Source organism: Thunnus maccoyii, chromosome 17, assembly GCF_910596095.1.
Source record: "Thunnus maccoyii chromosome 17, fThuMac1.1, whole genome shotgun sequence".
NCBI lineage: Eukaryota > Metazoa > Chordata > Actinopteri > Scombriformes > Scombridae > Thunnus > Thunnus maccoyii.
The window spans coordinates 28,037,613-28,053,166 of record NC_056549.1 but is presented as its reverse complement, the minus strand read 5'-3'; the positions used below and the strand labels follow the sequence as shown (position 1 = coordinate 28,053,166).

Sequence of the window (15,554 nt, the reverse complement as noted above, 5' to 3'; positions counted from 1 at the left end):
TCATCCCAGCTTCCCCCCCCAACCCCTCCCTCCTTCACTAAAACAATGATCTCACTCCCCGTACCAGGAATCCGCTGATTGTTTAAAATACCTTCCACTATGCTTGACTGAGCGCCACTTCTTTTTCCCATCGACCCAGAGGACAGAGAAGGTTGAGGGAAAACAAAATGACCTTGGCAGGAAACGTCAAGCCCTCTAGCAAGATGGGAACTAGCTTCATTCAGCCCCTTACGACCAATGGTTTAAATTACAGCCAGTGAAGCCATTGTAACTCAATAACACTCATCAGAAAACACAGAGTGATTCTTGGCGGTAAAGGTGAGAAATCTGAGAGTGATGCTGAAAGTAAGGTGTGCAAAAAGTTAGAGCTCGACCGATGTCTTAGTAAAGATATTTTACAGTGGAACAATAAACTTTAATATGACGTAAGAGTCCATTTAAGATAACACATTTTTGTATGTTAACATCACAGGTGTACATGATAAACAGCATCACAGGGTTCTTAGCTTAAAAGTTGAGATTGAACTACAATGATACGGTCGGTATGATACGGTCAAAAGCTCCAGAACAAGCAAGTGACTGGATCTTCAGTGGAGATTTTTTTGAAAACTTTAAATTAAATATAGAAAGAAATGCCACTTTTCTGCTTCCTAATGTCTGTTCTGCCAAAATACATGGCACTTCAGACATGTCTTGGATATCAGCTGATAATATCGGTCTGTCTCTATAAAACCTGAACTCTGGATATCCGGTCTTGGAGGAGCAGAGATAGAGATGTTAACGGTGAGTATTACTTCAACATGTAGTCAGATGACAAAATTCCATTAAGCTTGTCTGACAAATTATGGTGCTACTGATATCATATTCACAGCATTTTTGCAATCCAATCCTTACTACTGCATACAGGAGGCTGTCTGGGTTATGACTATAAACAGAACGCACAGTACTCTGGTGAGTTTAACACCAGTAACTCAAGAAGAGGGAGAAAAAACAGTGGTGATTGCAGCAACACTGGTAAGCTTTTCACTGTTGCAGTCTGCAATGCAATGTGAACAGAACAAAAGGGTGTCACATATAAGGATATGACCTCAGACTTCAGAGGAAGACGCATATAACAGCATTCTTCTGCCTGTGCAGGAGGGGGAGAACCATGTCGAAACTAACACTTTTCATGCTAATGTCATTTAAGGGTACTTTATATTTAGAAACACAAATATTTGTGATCAACAACTGATACCTGTAATCTGTCAGAAACAGTTGTCTGAGGATGTGGTCAGCATGCTAAAAGTAAGAATTGGTAAGTTTTAACAATGAAAAAGTAGCACATGCAGGTTTTAGATAAATTATGGGTGAAAAGATCTATTCCATTTATTTTTACTTAATTTTTTTTTACCATATGTGCCGATTCATTAAGTCAGTCTCTATTAAGGCATAATATTCATATGATTTTATTTTGTTTGTATCTTCCTTTCATTGTATTAGTGCCCCAAGGAAATTATATTTTTGGTTCTGTTTACTTGTCTCTTTGATAAGCAATGGGACAAAGAACACAATGACTAAAATAAAATGTTAAAAAATAATAAATATAAAACCCATAATTTATATTATTATTACAATTATGTAATTTATATATAAGCAATTTTTTCATTATAATATTTATAGTTTTTGATGAAGGCAATTAAAAATTTCTAATCATTTTAATACAATTCAAATAAATGTGGAGGATTGTGCAGCTTTGGTGAAGGTATGCACTCTTTGTGCCTTTTAGTTTATATTCATTATTTATGTCATTACAATAGACAACTTATGTCATGTGATTTCTACAAATATAGTTGAGGTTCAAAGATAATTATTGACCTTGGAAGCAAAGGTTAACAAAACAATTTAACTTCTGGGTCTATTTAGTAGCTTTTCTGGAGTTTTCAATCATATCACATGATTTTCATCAGCAAATGGAGTTTGATGGAGATGTTCAAATGAGTACATTAAGGACATCCATCCATCCATCATCATCCAAGCTGAAGTTCATTCTCAACCTTGGAAATATTCTCTTCATCTGCTGCTGAAGAAGATCATATGATTATCAAAAGCTCATGAAAAGCCAGTAAATGGATTTTGTGGTGAGATTGTTTTGTCAAATAGAAACAGGCTGTACAGTATGTGTGATTAGGTTTAAGGTGGACAGACTGGTCCATTTTATTTTTGAGTCAGCAGCTGCATATAGAAAAATGCTGACAGATAAGAGAGAGACTTTTATATGGAATACTACTACTACGTGTCTCAGTGTTCCCCAGAAGACACACAGAGGAGCTACAAACACCAGGGGAGGCCTAACCCTAGAGACATACTGTTTACACCGCCTCGTTTTCACAGCAAACTGCTCTCATTTGATATGGTACGCACATCATTTCCATGGTGGTAGTAGAGGGGGGGGGGGGGGGGGGGGGGGGCTCTGGGGACCACACAGATAACAATGTTTACTATGAATAACCTAAGCAACCCTAAGAAAATCCAACATGAATATATGGAAGAGCTGGCCTAGCTCGATGCAGTGGTAATGGCTCTGTTACTGTTACCAAGGTGAATATCAAGACACAGCGAAAGCACTTGATGTGGCTCTTTGGACGCCATTTTCCCAGTGGGCTCGGGGGGGAGAAAAACTGTAGCGCACATGTCATTCACTTTCTGTGACGCTTGGAAAAAAAAAGAAAAAAGAAAAGATAGACCACACACACAAGTCAGTGGAATTCAAAAACAACATGCAAAAGCTTTATCAAAGAATTTGGATGAATACGGAGGCGTGTGTTTCAAACAGCACTGGGTGGGTGGGTGGGTGTGTGTGTGTGTTCAGGGGCGTTGTCTTAAGCAACCGTGACACATGCTAAAGTTTCAAAGCTATTTTTACTCAAGAATAGGTGTCCCAGTGGCAATGTCACAACTGAAATGTCCCAATGACGAAAGGAAAATTGATATGTATGGAAGATAATTAGGCCCACATGAATAAAAAAAATATTGGAGTTGTGAGATTCCTTCTGAAATGAAATGAAAATTCTGAGATTATTAATTCTGAAAATAAAGTGATCAATCTGTGAATTTAGGTTTAAGCCAGAATTCTCTAATATATCATGTCAGAACTCAAAATTCAGAAAATGAAGTCTGAGATCAAAGTCTGATGTAAAAAATGTTGCTGTTGATGATGAATCATAATTTTTGTCTTTTTTTCTCAGAATTATAAAAATTATGAGAAGACAATTAGACTTCTTAATGTGTTTCTAAAGTTATGAGATTAAAATCAGAACTCTAAAAGTTTTAATAAAAATTATTTAAATTTAATGATGAACTTAAGTTGGAATTTTAAGAAAAAAGAAATCTTAAATTTAAGTAATTTTTCAAAATTCAAAAAAGTCTGATGTCAAAGTCTGACATTAACATTCTGACAATTTAGTCACATTGTGTTTTTCTGAGTTAATTTATACAATGATTTCTATGTAATAAGAAAATGAGAATTCTGATTCTGAAGAGAGAATTCTGAGAACTTAAAGACATAGTTCAGATTTTTTGAAGTGGGGTTGTATGAGTGAATAGTCAGTGAGTAACCTGCAGTAGATTTGGGTCGACACGCTCCCAGTTTGGAGAAGCAAACAGGAGTACCCGTACGGAAGCTAAACACTGTACTGCTGTGGACGGTGACAGCAGAAAAATGTATTTTAGTCACCTAAATAAAGGCCCACGTAAAAAACTCAATATCAGTTTAAGTGCACGCTATATTTAGAATATTTTCACCACTATCTGATGGCAAGATAAAGCAATGAAAATATTCTAAATATAGCGTGCACTTAAACTGATTTTTTTAGGTGGTTTTTTTTTTAGGTGGCTAAAATACGTTTTTCTGCTGTCACCGTCCACAGCAGTACAGTGCATAGCATGTCAACCCAAATCTACTGCAGGTAATACACTGACTATGGATACACCTCATACAACCCTACTTCAAAAAAAAAATCTGAACTCTGCCTTTAAATTTAAGTCGGAATTCTGAGATTGTCAGAAATGTCAGGAAAAAAAAATCCAAATTCAAATATTAATTCCAGAATAAAGTTTGAATTCCGCAAAAAGAAATCTTATGAATTCTCAGAAACAGAAATCTCAGAAGGTTTCAGACTTAAATCCAATCATGAAATTATAACAATGCAGAGAATATGTTCATATTTTTGTTGGTGTAAAGTCAGTGTTCTGAGAAATAAAATAATTCTTACATTTATTTCTCAGAATTCAAAATTCTGATATTAAATTTCAGAATCTCAGAAGTCAGACATTTTAATTCTGCGATTCATCTTAACTATTTGATTAATCTTATTAGTAATTAATTAATTGAATCATTTTAACTGAATTGGCTTTGTCTTCCATAGAATTGTTCCACATTTAACAACAGATTACTCCTATTAGTTGTTAATGTCCTACAATTCACTGCTGAACACATAAAAATCCAACAAACTGCTTCACAGTAAAAAAAATCAAACTGCTGAGTGTCTTTAAAACGCTCCCTGGAATTGAGATCATTTAAACCATTCCCTGCAGACTATTCCAAGACCGGCTTCTTCCTTACTGAGGTGCCGACTGCGTCAAAACAGCAGTGGTGCCAGGTTCAGCTGTGTGCACCTCCAGCTTCTGCTTCACACACTGAATGTAAGGAAACAAAATGTAGCAACACCTCTACCCTGAGCCCTCTCCAGCTCAGTGGGTGCAAGTTTAAACAGACCTCGGCAATGCTTCCTAGTCCCTTGCCAGTAGTAGTAGTAGTAGTAGTAGTAGTTGTTGCAGTAGTAGTAGTAGTAGTAATAGTAGTAGTAGTAGTGCCGCATTAATCCAATACAAACAGGTCATTAGACTGCGCTAAATGTTTTCTCTTCATTCATTGAATGCCACTGTACACATGGCTCATTCCTCTAAATTGCTTCATAAACCTCCCACCCTCCCTTTCCCTCTCTTCCAATGTTTTAATTCCACAGCTATTAGGACCAGATGTACATCATTTAATTAGCTCAATGTTTTGCACAGTGGTAAACTTATGGATGACCACAGGATAAGTTACTAAGGAGTATTAGCTCAGAGTTCATAAGGTGAAGCTCTCTGCTTGAGGCGGTGAGACAAGTCTGGGAGATCATCAAATGGGTTTGACGCAACTATCAGGATGATTTACATGTCTTGATAATTTCTTACAGACAACAAAAGAAAAGAAAAACCCAAACCAAAACAGAACAATCAGAAATCTGCCTGTGGTGCTTTAGATTTGATAGTTTCTTGGCAAGTGTCTCGGTTGAGCAGCAAACACACAGACAGGCACAGACTCTGCAACCGCAGACTGATGGGAGCTGGCTCTGGCGGGATAATGCAATCTGATTTCACATGGAGAGCAACAACGTCAGTGCACATCGCTGCCGAGAACGACAGGAGAAGAAGAATGAGCAGCCATGACATGACGGGGGGAAGAAGGGATCACAACAGACAGAGAGAGAGACAGAGAGAGAGAGAGATAGAGAGAGGGGGGAAACAATAGCCCTTGGTGTAAAGTGCAGGATCTTAGATTTCTCCCAGCAGTGCTGTTCCATCTACGCCTCACACTGGCAGGAGCCCAGTCAAACATGCCTTTGTGCTGACGTGGGAGAGCTATTGGGAACATGTTTTTTTTCTTTTTTTTTCTAGGCAAGGCACTGACTTGGGATGTTGAGCTGAGCTAGTGGGGGTTACTCAGATATCCTCAGTGATGCAAGCAATCCTTTAATGATGCAGAAAGACAAAAAATCGATGTGAGAGGAGGGGATCTGCAGCCTTTTGTTCATTTCTTTAAGGAGGATCTGATTTTCTTTTGAACCATACTTCTGTTTTATCCAATAAGAATAAAAAATGATGCACTTTTAGCAACTCAAGGGGCCGCTAGGATTGTCGTCAGGAGAAATTCATCTCCGCTCACAGCGAGAGGCGCTGATCACTCCATCACATCCTACTCCGACTGCAATTTCATGAATCATTAACCCATAAGTGCCGGGTTACTTTTGAACACAAGCAGCTTCTTCTGCTGTCGTCATTTTAATTAGGAACTTCAGCAACATAAAACATGATTACTGCAGGCTCGACAGAAACCAGGAGGAGGTAGTGCTGGATGGTACAGTTGTGCATATGCAGCAGGGAAGGACCAGCAGGGTCACATAAAGGGATCCTGTTGCCGTGTGGGATTTCAGCTGTGGCCGGGAACCCTGAGGGACTCATTATGTCTAGATCCCCAAAACAGCCCCGCTCAGACTGAGAGATGTTCCCAAGCTAGGCTCAACTTGAGAGATGTCTGCCTTGTGATATAACAACAGTCACTCTATCCAAGATTATTACTAATCTTTTTCATGCTTCCTTTAATGTGATGTACTTCCAGTTGTGACAGAATGTTGGGGCGGGAGACAAGAGAGGAAGATTTAAAATATTTCTAAATGTTTTGTGTGTAGTTTTTTATTATAGATTCATTCATTCTTTAACCAAAAACAGTTTTTTTAGGGAGGTGAACAGCCCAGATAGGACTGCAGCTCCTGTTTTGGACAATGAGGTCATGTGCTGGGTATTTTTTCTGCAAATTTGGGGGTTTTAGTGACTTTAAATTGTTCAATCAAAAACCTGCCACAGCTCAGTATTTTATAGGCTGATTCCAGTGTTTTTACACTCAATTTATACTTACATTTAGCTACTTTTAAACCAATGAAATAAAAATAATAATGAAAATAATTTCCCCGCCACAAATATGTCGATGACAGCATTTACAGCGTAATGTATATAAAGTCATGCCCTCAGCATTTCTACCATCTAACACCACTCATGATGTGACTTTGAAAGTTGCAGCTATTATAATGATGGAAAGAGGCAGAAGAAAAATATATGATGCAACAACTGAGCAATTGTTTACTGGTGTTCAGTGGAATCACAGACCAGACTGAGATTTCAATTCACAGAATTCAGTTGCCAAAAGGACATTTTACTAAAAATAAACCATTTTGATCTGATGTTTTTACATACATTTGGCATGATATACATAATTAGTAGAGCTGCACGGATTGATTGATGAATCGATTAGTCGATCAACAGAAGATGAATCACCAACTATTTTAATAATTGATTCATCATTTTTGAGTCATTTTTTAAGAAGAAATTTTAAAATTCTCTGGTTCCAGCTTCTTAAATGTGGATATTTTTTGGTTTCTTCTATGATAATAAACTGAATATATTTAGGTTTGGACAAACAAGACATTTTAGATTGCATCTTGGGATTTGGAAAACAGTGATCAGCATTTTTCATATTATACTTCCTATTTTCTGACATTTTACTGACCAACGACTAATCAATGAATCAAGAAAATAATCAACAGATTAATCTATATTAATTAATCATTAGTTGTAGCCCTAATAAATAGTGTAAAAATATTTATATCAATATTTTGATATTGATTTGAATGATCAGCCAGCTCTAGTGTGATGATACTACTGGTTGGACTGTGGAAAAAATCATCAGATGATAATGGACATTTAGATCTACAGTCAACATTAGCAGTTTCCATTAAAAACACACTATGCAAAACTCCCCTCCTAATGTAAGAATGAAAATGATGGTAAGAGTGCATTACAAGCACTGCATGCTTGCACTGATCAGGGAACAGATCTTCACTGGAAACCTCAACTTCTGCCTGATGTTACCGTTCGTTGTGAAAGATGTCTTAAGCCGGGCTCAGGCTACACGAGTTTTGATTCACTTCTTCCGACAATCAGAGGAGAAATCTGGTCTGGGACCTTAGTCGGTGCTGATGTTCAGCCCAGATTATCTGGTGATGTGAGGAGTTTACAGATCCAATCTTAAACCTCCAGAACTGCTCGCAGACTCATCAGGGCCGCCATGATAATTACAAACATGTTTGATATTCAGGATTTAAAATCTGGATGATTGCATCACTACTTTCGGAGCAGGATCACAATAGCCAGTGAGAGAGACAAGTCTGCAAGGAGACGGAAGTGAATGACAGGACTTTTGAAATGACGACCGTGAAGAAACAACAACAACAAGCTGTTGTACAGGTACGTTGGACAGCTGAGATGGAGGAAAGGCTTGTCGATATGTAGCAAGAACACGACTGTCTGTATAACGAGTCTTCCAAGACATCATAACCATATGAACAAAGAGCTTTACTGAAGCAAATCGTTGCACCGCGTCAGTCTCCATTTTGTTTACATCTGCTTCCCCGTGAGATCACGTGAGGTGGTGCATTGCTCCCTTTGGCACAATAATCTTAATAATATCCTGTATGTGCGATGCCTCGTTATTTTTCAAATCTTGTAGTGTGTGGATGTTTGAGATTAGAGAGAAGGACATCTGTGAAGTTTCTTCTTCTGTGTGTGATTTAACCCGATTTCAACATATCTGTTAGGATTTCAAACTCCTGCAGTGTGAGCCCGGCTTAAGCTCTGAAATGACTGAATCTTGACATCGAAATACTAGAAAATAACACATTTTTCTAAATGTATTTTTATCTAGATAGTGATGGTATACTGTAGAGCATTAGCCTCCCACTCAGAATGTCATTTGTGATTTAATTGATTTCTTAATTAATACTAATGGACAAAGAAAATAAAAATAATATGGATACTAAACTGGAGGAATAAAAGCATTGCACAGCGGATTGGATGAAGCGGCATTTAAGCCTGACTGAGTCACTGTGGGGTTTACAGTTTTGGACACCCCCTCCCCCCCCCTCCTCCCCCCCTCACAATAAGCAGGGGATTGCCATGCATGGGAAAAGAAAGGCAGCGGGGGCTACTGTACAGAACAAAAGGCTCCGTGCGTAAAACTGCGCATGAGTGCTGCCGCCATGCACGTGTTGTGAAAGCAGAGCGATGTCAGTGAGCGAGAATGTGTTTTTTTTTTTTTTCATTCCAGCTCCCGTCACAATGAAGATGAGTAGGAATTACTACGACAGTTCCACCTTCTCTTCTCACTGTGCACCTCCAAGATCACCCGCAACTCTGCTTCATGAAAGCCAACCATTCTGTGTTTAGAATCTCAGAGAAATCATGATATATGTTGAGGGAATGGTAGAGAGTAGAGGGTGATGCCATCATCGCGTTGCATCAGCACTAACAGACAAAGAGGCAGTGATGCCGTGGATGTCACCGCTCTTCAAAATGCTGTATCACCGCATTAATGGCAGCATCACTCCACTCCCTTATGATTTCAGGCACCTGGTCGCCGAGTCAAACACGTGGCGATCAAACAATAGTATCCCGAAATAAACACAATTATTCTGCCTTCTTATCCAAGAGCAAGCACTGCTCTGTGGACACATGCTTCTTCTAATTCCACCAGAGACTCCGCAAAGCAAACGTGGATGCTGGAAGCTGAAATATGGCTTGTCAACAGATTCATTATTAGTGTAAACTTAGTCACAAACACACACGAGCCACTGATAACATCTTAAAGATGTACGTGTGCATAACAGCATGTGCCATCACTCTGCATAATTAAAGGTGGTTTTTTTTAATAAACAAAAATGTTATTAAAAGATATTTTTTCTTTTTTTTTTTTTTTTTAAAAAAAAATCCATGTTTATTTTTTCTATCTATTTGTGACACCTCATGGCGACTTGCATCACAGCATAATTCACTACATCAGTGACTCCTTCATAATAAGACTGACAGGGACTGACTAAGCCACTACTGCAGCATCAATTCACATGACAATGCAGGAGCGCGCGTAAAGGCGCAGCTGTTTGATACAGTCACCGCTTGGGATCGGTTTAAGAAAATAATAATAATAATGTGTATGTGTGTGTGTGGTTATAAAGGCTTGCTTCCTATCTTTTTAATGTTTAACAGTAAGGGGTTAATGATAATGAAGACATGGTTCTTAAACAGCACCGTCGAGCGATTGCGATGATTCCATTGGCTGTCGGAGCAATAAAGGCTCTCCTTACACAGCAAATATTTAGATGCATTTTTTTATGTGGATTAATGAGAAGGTGTAATGATGTGTTATTTCTGATTGAGGAAGAGCGGGAGAAATGCAAATAACAACAGAAGTTTACATAATAATAATAATGATAATAATAATATCATGAAAAGTATTCCTGTCCAGATTAATATGATGAATGTACATGCAGTGACTGAGGGGGGGTGTTTAATGACGCTGCAAGTGACAGTTTCTTTCATGGGGCATTTTTGCTGGTAGCATGCCTGACCCTCCTCTGGGATCACTAACGCATCTACTTTGCAAAAGCAGAGAAAAGGGAGCGCACACGGCGTATTGACTCAAAGCATAACAGGATGTGGTACAGAGTTGTGTTTCACTCCTGAACCCGCGTTCACACCCCAACACATTACACCCTTTAATATCTGCACCACCGCCAAGGTTTCAAGATCCATGCATGCGGTTTTTTAGTTTTTTCTATAAGTGACTTTTTTTTGTCCATATATCACAGTGAGGACTCTGTAGCCCACCGCTGCGCCACTTATGCAAGTTTGTAACTCGGTTATGAGAGCATCAACAATAGACTGAGATTGGCAAACAGGGAATACATAGAAATAACACAGCTAGATATTCGTCACAGAAGGAGAGAAGACGGCAAGAAACGTGCATGCCAGCTTACCTTTTACTTTCTATTCTGCTCGTATTCCAGCCCTTTTGTCCGTTTCCCACATAAGTTCTTTCACATGATGACTCGCTTTGTCGTTTCCTCAAAGCCTCCCGGCTGCAGAGAGGTGACTTCTTCTCCCGTCGCTGCAACTCGGTTATTTCTCACTTACACAAAAAAAACACATACACACACACACACAACGTCTGAGATTCTACGGTCTGTTGTTGCCGCTGTGTGTACGTGTGCGCGCGCGCGCGTGTGTGTGTGTGCGTGCCGCTCCGTCTCCGCTGTTTGTTACACTCGACTGGAACGCCTCCTCTCAGTCGCTACATTGTTGACATTCAGCCGCTGACGTCACTCTATCCCCTCATTCACAACATCGTTAGATCGGGGCGCCTTTGCGTTGAGGCCGGCGGGAAGCGTGCGCGTACTCCCTGGAACGTGCGCAGGGCAGTTTGGAGAATCGCACTACGGGCTGTTAGCTCAAATCCCTCCCCTCGTGCTCGCTGGTTCGGCGGCCTGCCCACCCCCAGCCCCCCTTACCCGGTGCACACAGCGGGAATATGACGATGAAAGATGACACAAGGCATTTTTCACAGCTGTGCCCACAAACGTAAATACAACTCAATGTTTGCTTATTTTTTTGTATCAAACCGTGTTAAACGAAAATGAAGCGGCCAACTGGTAGCCTATCAAAACACAGTGTCCTAGTTTAAGATAACGTCTAACTTGGACTGAGACGAACTGCGTGTAATTCTGGAAACAAACTTGAAGTTTGTTACCTGTTTTAACAAACATTTGTCCTAAAACCTTCTAACGTTTTTATTGTTATGTTTTTAATGACTTGAAAATACAGGCTATTGTGTGAAATTCCTAAACCTATGTAATAAAATGATCTAATCTCAAACGACTTTGGTTTTGGAGCTTTCAAACAGAGGTTAAAGGGTCAAACCAAGGGTGAACTGTCTGTCTCAAACTTCCATGCTCAGAACCTTTCATTGCATGCAGGCTAATTGTTTCAGGATTGTTTTCAGATGCAGTGTTTGCTCATATCTTAAAAATAAATATATTTTGATAAGTCCTGTTCCCTGGCAACACACAGCAATAAAGCACTGATTTCAGCTATCAGTTCAGCTATTAAAAATGATTCTTCTTTTAAATATTTGCTTTTTTCTTTAGAAATATCGAAGTTTTACTTTGTCTTGACTAGTAACAGCTCTGAAATATACCACCTTGATTAAATGAAACTTTCTTCAGGAATATGCACCATGTGAATACAACATAAACAAAATGGTAAAGGTAGACACAGGACCCCTTTACAAAACATTTTTCAGATCATCACATCACAATCATTCACATTAACAAATCCAAGTGACATATAGTAAACTTTAGACTCTTTAAGCGTCTGGAGCTGCAGAGAAATACATTGTTCAAATATCATACCAAAACTTCCTATGTTTTAGGATGTTTATCATGATGCCACATTCTGTAATTATTACAAACTAAGCATTGACCAATACAATACAGAGATTTCTGTAGAAATATTACATGACAATATGATAACATGTAATGTGGATTGACTTTAGGCTTAAGCCTAAAGAGAAAACCTGAGAAAACCTGTTAGGTGGAGGCTTATTTATAACTGAGTGTTGAGGAATGAAAACAAACCAAAGCAAACAAACAGAAATGCAAATACATGATGCTAAATGAGAGGAGCAAGGTGGTGGGAGGGAAGTAAGCTGGGGAACGCTGCTCAGCTTAAACACCAGCCATCTGAGGGAGGCAGGTTTTTGTTCTGGAAGGAGCTCACATCCTATTTGGACAAGCGAACACTCACTGGAGATGTTTTAATTTCTGATGTAAAAACTACCCCCAGGGAGTTTGCATGTAATTATGAATTATCATAGTTCAGCAGCACACACTTTTCACGGGATATTCCATGAGTGGCATTCAAAGAGCGGCTCGCTGTGCTGCTGCATACATTAAACCGGTGATTTGAGACGGTTCTGCTGCTGACATCAAAACAACACCAACAGGCGTTTGTTATTGGCATGGAGAAAGCATCAAAGTGAGTGAGATTCAGAAAAAAGAAGGAAAAAAGACAAAGAAGAGAAGAGAGAGATTCATACTGTATGCAAGGGAAGATGATGAGTAAAGCAACTTTTAATGTGCAATGTCAGAATTGGAAAACTGTAGAGCACCCTGGTAGCTGAATGGTTACAATCATGCAATATCCCTGGCTTGACTCCGACTTGGTACCATTGTTTCCTTTCTGCGTCTCCAATATCAGCTCTCCATTAAAGGCTAAAAATGGCTCAAAAACATATCTTTAAAAAAAGAAAAATGCTCTGTACATTATTTTGTACATTACCCCACCCACCGTGCTTTCTTCTGAATGTTACTCGCTACTCCGTGTGTTACTCCGTGTGTTACTCCATTCTCTACTTCATACATTATTCTGTATGTTACTCTATTCTTTACTCCATACATTGCCCTGTACACTACGCCGTGATTTACTCCGTAGATTACTCCATATGTTACTCCAGGCTTTACTCCATACATTACTCTGTATGTTACTCTGTACGTTACTCCATACATTACTCTGTATGTTACTCAGTGTTTTACTCCATACATTACTCCAAATGTTACTTGCTTGTGCTTTACTCCATGCTTTCCATATCTGAACCCACGAAAGCAAGACAGCACTACTGTTCCATCTTTGTGTAATGCAGGACAAACACAACACTGAGTGTGCAGGAGCTGCCGATGTCTCAACAGGTATTGAAACAACATGAAAGAATAGTAAAGTCTAGTGGGTCAGTAACTAATGTTAGCAAGTTAGGCTAAATAGCTTCCGCTTGCTCCATACGTTACTCTGTACGTTACTCTGTACGTTACTCTGTACATTACTCTGTGCTTTACTCCATACATTACTCTGTGCTTTACTCCATAAATTACTCCATACGTTACTCTGTACGTTACTCTGTATGTTACTCTGTGCTTTACTCCATACGTTACTCTGTACGTTAGTCTGTACGTTACTCTGTGCTCTACTCCATACATTACTCTGTGCTTTACTCCATACATTACTCTGTGCTTTACTCCATACATTACTCCATACGTTACTCTGTACGTTACTCTGTAAGTTACTCTGTGCTTTACTCCATACATTACTCTGTGCTTTACTCCATACATTACTCCATACGTTACTCTGTACGTTACTCTGTACGTTACTCTGTAAGTTACTCTGTAAGTTACTCTGTGCTTTACTCCATACATTACTCTGTACGTTAGTCTGTACGTTACTCTGTGCTTTACTCCATACATTACCCTGTGCGTCACTCTGTGCTTTACTACATATGTTACTCTGTATGTAACTCTGTATGTTAGTCTGTACGTTACTCTGTGCTTTACTCTGTACATTACTCCATACATTACTCTGTACGTTACTCTGTGCTTTACTCCATACATTACTCCATACGTTACTCTGTATGTTACTCTGTGCTTTACTCCATACATTACTCCATACGTTACTCTGTGCTTTACTCCATACATTACTCCATACGTTACTCTGTATGTTACTCTGTGCTTTACTCCATACATTACTCTGTACATTAGTCTGTATGTTACTCTGTGCTTTTCTCCATACATTACCCTGTACGTTACTCTGTGCTTTACTCCATACGTTACTCTGTATGTTACTCTGTACATTAGTCTGTACGTTACTCTGTGCTTTACTCTGTACATTACTCTGTACGTTACTCTGTGCTTTACTCCATACATTACTCTGTGCTTTACTCCATACATTACTCCATACGTTACTCTGTATGTTACTCTGTACGTTACTCTGTATGTTACTCTGTGCTTTATTCCATACATTACTCCATACGTTACTCTGTATGTTACTCTGTACATTAGTCTGTACGTTACTCTGTGCTTTACTCCATACATTACTCCATACGTTACTCTGTATGTTACTCTGTGCTTTACTCCATACATTACTCCATACGTTACTCTGTACGTTACTCTGTGCTTTACTTGATACATTACCCTGTACGTTACTCTGTGCTTTACTCCATACGTTACTCTGTATGTAACTCTGTACGTTAGTCTGTACTTTACTCTGTGCTTTACTCCATACGTTACTCTGTATGTTACTCTGTACGTTAGTCTGTACGTTTCTCTGTGCTTTACTCTGTACGTTACTCTGTACATTACTCTGTGCTTTACTCCATACATTACTCTGTGCTTTACTCCATAAATTACTCCATACGTTACTCTGTACGTTACTCTGTATGTTACTCTGTGCTTTACTCCATACGTTACTCTGTACGTTAGTCTGTACGTTACTCTGTGCTCTACTCCATACATTACTCTGTGCTTTACTCCATACATTACTCTGTGCTTTACTCCATACATTACTCCATACGTTACTCTGTACGTTACTCTGTAAGTTACTCTGTGCTTTACTCCATACATTACTCTGTGCTTTACTCCATACATTACTCCATACGTTACTCTGTACGTTACTCTGTACGTTACTCTGTAAGTTACTCTGTAAGTTACTCTGTGCTTTACTCCATACATTACTCTGTACGTTAGTCTGTACGTTACTCTGTGCTTTACTCCATACATTACCCTGTGCGTCACTCTGTGCTTTACTACATATGTTACTCTGTATGTAACTCTGTATGTTAGTCTGTACGTTACTCTGTGCTTTACTCTGTACATTACTCCATACATTACTCTGTACGTTACTCTGTGCTTTACTCCATACATTACTCCATACGTTACTCTGTATGTTACTCTGTGCTTTACTCCATACATTACTCCATACGTTACTCTGTGCTTTACTCCATACATTACTCCATACGTTACTCTGTATGTTACTCTGTATGT

The 15,554-nt window shown here is 39.0% G+C and overlaps 1 protein-coding gene across 1 annotated transcript in view; it reads right to left on the bottom strand.

The window, feature by feature from the left end:
* bach2b (BTB and CNC homology 1, basic leucine zipper transcription factor 2b) overlaps positions 1 to 11,668 on the bottom strand; it is a 105,702-nt gene extending 94,034 nt beyond the window's left edge. Inside the window, exon 1 of the mRNA XM_042391107.1 lies at positions 10,668 to 11,668. The gene's annotated coding sequence lies outside the window, so the exon portion shown is untranslated. The remainder of the gene's footprint in view (positions 1 to 10,667) is intronic.
* Positions 11,669 to 15,554: the final 3,886 nt, after the last annotated feature.